Raw genomic sequence first — 6000 nt, 5'->3', positions numbered from 1 at the left:
GCATAATAAATGAATTTCAATACCTAATTATTTTCAGGCCGATTCAGTAAAGTCTGCGGGAGAGCGGGCGAACAGGCCACTCGCCTGTGCGCGCGATGCAGTATTTAAATTAGGTCCGGCGGTAGAAACGGGCAAAAGGAGTTGCTAGGGACACTAGCGCGTCCCTAGCGCCTCCTTTTTGCCTGGAGCAGCGGCTGTCAGCGGGTTTGACAGCCTTCGCTCAATTTTGCCGGCGTCGGTTCTCGAGCCCGCTGACATCTACGGGTTTGGAAACCGGACACCGGCAAAATTGAGCATCCGGTTTTTGACCCAACAGCTGCCGGCCGACTTCAAATTTTTTTTTCTTTTTTTTTTTTACTTTTTTTACCCTTCGGGACCTTCGACTTAATATCGCCATGATATTAAGTCGGAGGGTGCACAGAAAAGCAGTTTTTACTGCTTTTCTGTGCACTTTCCCGGTGCCTGAAGAAATTAGCGCCTACCTTTGGGTAGGCGCTAATTTCTGAAAGTAAAATGTGCGGCTTGGCTGCACATTTTACTTACTGAATTGCGCGGGAATACCTAATAGGGCCGTCAACATGCATTTTCATGTCGAGGGCGCTATTAGGTTTGGCGGGTTGGACGTGCGTTTTCCGCCCCTTACTGAATAAGGGGTAAGGGAAAACGCGCGTCCAATGACAGGTTAACAGTGCGCTCCAAAGGAGCGCACTGTTAACCTGTCATTGGACGCTCCGTTGGAGCGCACTGTACTGTATTGGCCTGAATGTTTGGTTCCACCATAAAGTTAATCCAATCCAATGCATTTCAATGTCCACGTTAAACATATGCTTTATTTTTTTCCACAAATCCAAATACGCTTTTATAGCATGGGGCCAGATGTACTAAGATGTTTCTCTAATTATGTCTCTATCGAAAATTGCTGGTTAGTACATAATTTATTTATGAATACTCTACCACAATTCTTCTCAGTCTTAAATTTGTCCTCCACCGAGCCACCAGATGGTGCCGTGATCTAATATTTAGTTTTCAAATTGCTGTCTCTTTCTGTATGTTATCACAGCGATGGTAGTGGTTGAGCACTGGCTCTTATTCCAAAATCTATGGAGTAAATTTTCAAAGGGGTTTCACACGTAAAAATAGCATATATGTGCATAAGTAGCATGTACTCGTGGATATGCTGGTTTTTTTGTTTTTTTTTTTTTTATAAATGTTGAGAGTATGCGTGTATTTTCCATTTCATGTATGCATTTTACTGACAAGGGGTGGGCTAGAGGTGTTCTGGAGCGGGTTTCAGAAGTACGAGTAAGAGATATGTGTATGTATTACTGAACATATTCATGTACTTTTATACCTGCTAATTGACTGGTGCTAGTGAAATCGGACTTGGCTGCATTTTATGGATGAAATGGTGTAGATTCAGGGTGAAATGCTAGAGGGTCTAGGTGAACTGGTGACAGACAGGATGAAGTGGTGGAGGTATCAGCGAACTGATGATTTCAAATACATGTGCAAGTATTTTCAAAATGGTATATGGGCATACCTTAGACGATTCCTGCTTCCATATATAAGTTGAGGTTGTTATGCGTACATGTGATTTTTTTTGTACGCATTTAGAATATTTGCACGTAAGTTTATAAAATAGGTAGAAAAAGTCAACACTTTCTTGCAATGGAAATATTTGCATGCCCTGAAACATACGTGCGTAATTTTGGAGCCAAACTAAGCAATATTTTATAAATTCTAGCACCTGCCACACAGTTTATAAAATTCTAGCATAAATCTCCACCGGTCCACTTACATGCATAAATGCTGGACCATGGCTAAGTTTGAAAGTTAGGCTCTCTGTGTAATAAAATATATATTGGTGCAAAAAAAAAGTTATCACTAAGTTGGCTTTTTTTTTTCTTTTAATCTGGTTCTGTGTAGCAACACTTTGGTTCCTGTGTCAGAGATAGGATAGTGCAGGTGCTTCCAAGAGAATATAGTGCTCTGCTAATGCCTGAGAGCCCACACGGCTGAGATGCAGGTTATAAACCAAAAGATTAAATTAGATTATTTCACTGCTAATGTTTGAGTGTGAGATTTCCTTGACAGGAATCAGGTCAATAACGGAGATTGTACCCTCAAATGACAGAGACTAACTCCAGATGTGTGTCCTGTCACAGTGTCATGGATCAAAAAAGAAATACATTTTATAAACATATAAGGAAAACAATCCCTGTTTTGCTTATATGTTTATATCTGAAATGTGTCACCTTTGGTTTTATCCACCCATCTTCCCATTACAAATATTCCTGGGGGTCTCTCTTCAGCAGTTTATTCTGTATTCATACTTTGGATATGCGTGGGTAAGAGCAAGACTGACAGATGACAGAGAATGGGGGTAAAGGGAACCTATTGATGGTAACTTTCACACTGGCACACGTTTGCACACCTGTGGGCGCCGTGGCCATTTTATAACTTGCGTGCGTATATGCGCAGGTGTGAGCGCCCAGTTTTAAGTGGGCACATGCCTGTGCTCTTAAATCCCGCTTCTGCGCAAGTCAGGGAATTTTAAAAGGAGCGTGCGTCCACGCCATTGCCGGTTTCACCAGTTCATCCACCAGTTTGCCCAGTTAGGTCCTCCAAGCCCCCCCTGGTTTGATTGTCTGCACCCTCCCCCTCTCCCCCAGTAACCCCAGACCCTTTAAATCCTTGAGAAATGGTTCTTTTTATTTTTAAACTTACACCTCCTACGTGGCAGGCGATCTGGGCATGTGCCCAGCCACGTAAGTATTTACATGCAAATATCCTGGCCATGCCTCAAATCGCCTATGTCTCTCCCCCCCCCCCCCCCCAACCACACCACACCCCGCCCCTTTCTGAAAACGTTTGGGATGTGCGAACAGCAGGAGATATCTGTGTATCTGGGTGACCTTTAAAATGTGGTGGGCGTGTGGGCGAGTCCCTCTTGTAAATGAACCTCCAGATTTTGGCGCGCGCAAGCTTTTAAAATTCACCTCATTATGAGGAGAGATTAAGCCTCAAGGATTGGTTCTGGGGCCAGTTTTGTAAAAAATCTTTGTCAGCAACATAGCAAAAGGAAAGGTCTGTCTGTTTGCGGATGACACTAAGGTCTGCCACAGAGCGAACATACCTGGAATTCGTTGCCAGAGGATGTGGTTAAAGCAGTTAGTGTAGCTGGATTTAAAAGGTTCGGATACGTTCCTGGAGGAGAAGTCCATAAACTGCAATCAATTAAAAGGGAAAGCCACTGCTTGTTGACGGCATTAGTAGCTTGGGATCTATTTAATGTTGGGGTACTTACCAGGTCCTTGTGACTTGGTTTGGCCACTGTTGGAGACAGGATACTGGGCTTGATAGACCCTTGATCTCATCCAGTGTGGCATATCATGTTCTTATGAAGGAGTGGAGAGAATGAAAAGTGATCTTTGAAAACTTGAGGAATGGTCAAAGGTTTGGCAGCTGGGGTTCAATGCCAAGAAGTGCAAAGCCATTTATCTGGAATGCAGAAATCCACAGGAGCTATTATGTGAAGGGGTTGAGAGACTGATGTGCATGGACCGAGTAAGAGATCTCGGGATGATAGTGTTGGCTGATCTGAAAGCAGCAAAGCAATGTGATGAGGTGGTGGCTAAGTCCAGAAGAATGCTGGGCTGCATTGAAAAAGACATAAACAGCAGGAAAAAGGAGGTGATAATGCCCCTGGAGAGGTCATTGGTTAGGCCTCATCTGGAGTACAGTTCTGGAGACCGTTTCTTAAAAAGGATAGAAACGGTATTGAAGCAGTCCAAAGAAAGGCAACCAAAATGGTGTGGGGTCTGTATCAAAAGCCAGATGAGATGAGACTGAAGAACTAAATATGAATACCCTGGAAGAGAGAAGGGACAAGGGGGAGATATGATGCAGACATTCAAATACTTAAAAGGTATAAATGATGTATGGGAATCAAGTCTTTCCCAATAGAAGGAAAGCTTTAGAACTAGGGATTATAATATGAAGCTCCAAGGGGGTAGACTCAGGAAGTATTTCTTCATGGAAAGGGTGGTGGATGCACGGAATGCCCTCCCGGTAGAGGGAGGTAAGACGAGAACTGTAATGGAATTCAAAGGAGCTCGGGATAAACGCAGAGGATCCCCAGAGGCTAAAAGGATGGAAGTGAAGATAAGGGGGTAACCCGCACAGAATGGCAGTTACAACCCAAACACCTTGCTGGGCAGACTGGACGGACCACTTGGAACTTTTTCTGCCATCATTTACTATGTTACCAAGAAGGAACTGGAAACGCAGGCAGAGAGGAAAAGACCCAGAGGAAGATAAAAAGAAAGATCGGGATCAATACCGTTCATCAGGACATTGAGGCCTGCGGCCCAAGTAAGAGAACTTCCTTGACCGAGTAGCACGGCAGACAGAGGCTACGATTGTAGACCTCCTCGAGTGGGAAACATGCATAGAAGAGGAGGAAGACCAGTACAGCAGCGCCCCTGTTTTTGATCTTGCTCTTTGGGGCTTCAGCTCACTGGAAGCCAGGGCTGAGATCTGGTACCTTCGTGTGTAATTGCCCAGGAATTTTTTCCTCCATTTTCTATCCCCCCCTCAGCCTACTTCAGTCCAATGATCTCGGCCACGGTCCTCAGCTGGGGGGCCCGTGCACCAGAGTTTCTTCCGGAATCCTACAATCAAAGGCCCCAAATCCCACCACTAAGAGTCCCCATTGAGCGATGACTGGGACTCCCTCCCTCTCAAGGGCTGTGAGCGCAACTTCTGCTGCATCCTCAGGTAGAGCCAAGCTGGGAAAAAGAAGACCCGAGCTTGGAATCAAATCCAGGCTGACGCACAGGGTGATGCGCAGTGCTGCCACTCGACCAGCGGGCTTGCCACTCCTATTAATTTTGATCTTAAATGGGGGGGATTTATTAAAGCTTTTCCCTCATTCTGTGTCTATGGGAAAAAATGCTCAGATACGGGAATGATATGAAATTCGGAAAGAACGGGAGAAGTTCTAAGTATTTGGCCTTCATCTAATTGGTGACTGTACAATTTAAAACATTTTTGTGGTTATCTGTCCCTTCCTAATTCTTGATGACAGGCTTGGTCGGTGTAGTGGGAAACATGAGCAACGAGTGAGCAAAATGGGTGTCCACCTGGGGCGCCAGACGGGGGGGTCGGAGAATGTCACGCTACTGTCTGCATCAGAGTAGTCATCACTGCTGCTAGCATCAGACCAGTGGTGGAAATACATCCCAGATAGCCAATGGGCCAACCAAGTCGTTAGAGGGACTTTCCCCCCTGTCCTCCGTCCCGGCTGCCTGGGGCACTATTATGTCCGGAGACGACCCTGCGTGTAATCATACAGAAGAATATTTGTGCATATATTGGATACACGATAAGAGACACACAAAAAAAATGTCCGAACGGACAGTACCTAGGGTTGATACTTTGACCACTGGCGCTACCGTTCACAAGTTTCCAACTTTCCTAATTCAACCCCTTTTGGTGTCGGTCACCAAAACGTGCAACACATTTTTCCAGGGAGGTTTGAGAGGCTGCTGGAATTTCCAAGATAACAGTAGCTATAACATTTGTAATTGCCATATTTATTTCTAGTGGAATTTTGTAACTATGTAGGCTGCCTTGGATGGCATAGGAAAGATAGGATACAATAAATAAATACACACATATGTTGCTCTTGGCTTTTTTTTTTTTTTGTAAAGCTTTTAGGACTAGATGCACTAAGCTTTTTTCACAGGCATATAAAATAACAGAAACATCTGTGTAGATTTAACCCTATAGAATTGCACTATCTTTTACTGGCCCCTGCTTTAAAAAAAAAATGTGCCTGGGGTTTCCCTCCTGCTCCTTTAAGCTTTCAGCTTAATGTATTTATTTTATTTATTTATTTATAGCTTTTATATACCGAGGTTCAATTAACAGGATTAATTATCACTTCGGTTTACATTACAACCAGCAAAAAACAACAGTGACATAGTCTTGTCTTAC

Source organism: Rhinatrema bivittatum, chromosome 16 (genome assembly GCF_901001135.1).
Source record: "Rhinatrema bivittatum chromosome 16, aRhiBiv1.1, whole genome shotgun sequence".
In the NCBI taxonomy this organism is placed as follows: domain Eukaryota; kingdom Metazoa; phylum Chordata; class Amphibia; order Gymnophiona; family Rhinatrematidae; genus Rhinatrema; species Rhinatrema bivittatum.
The sequence above is the reverse complement of the archived record's forward strand: the minus strand, read 5'-3'. Positions refer to the sequence as shown.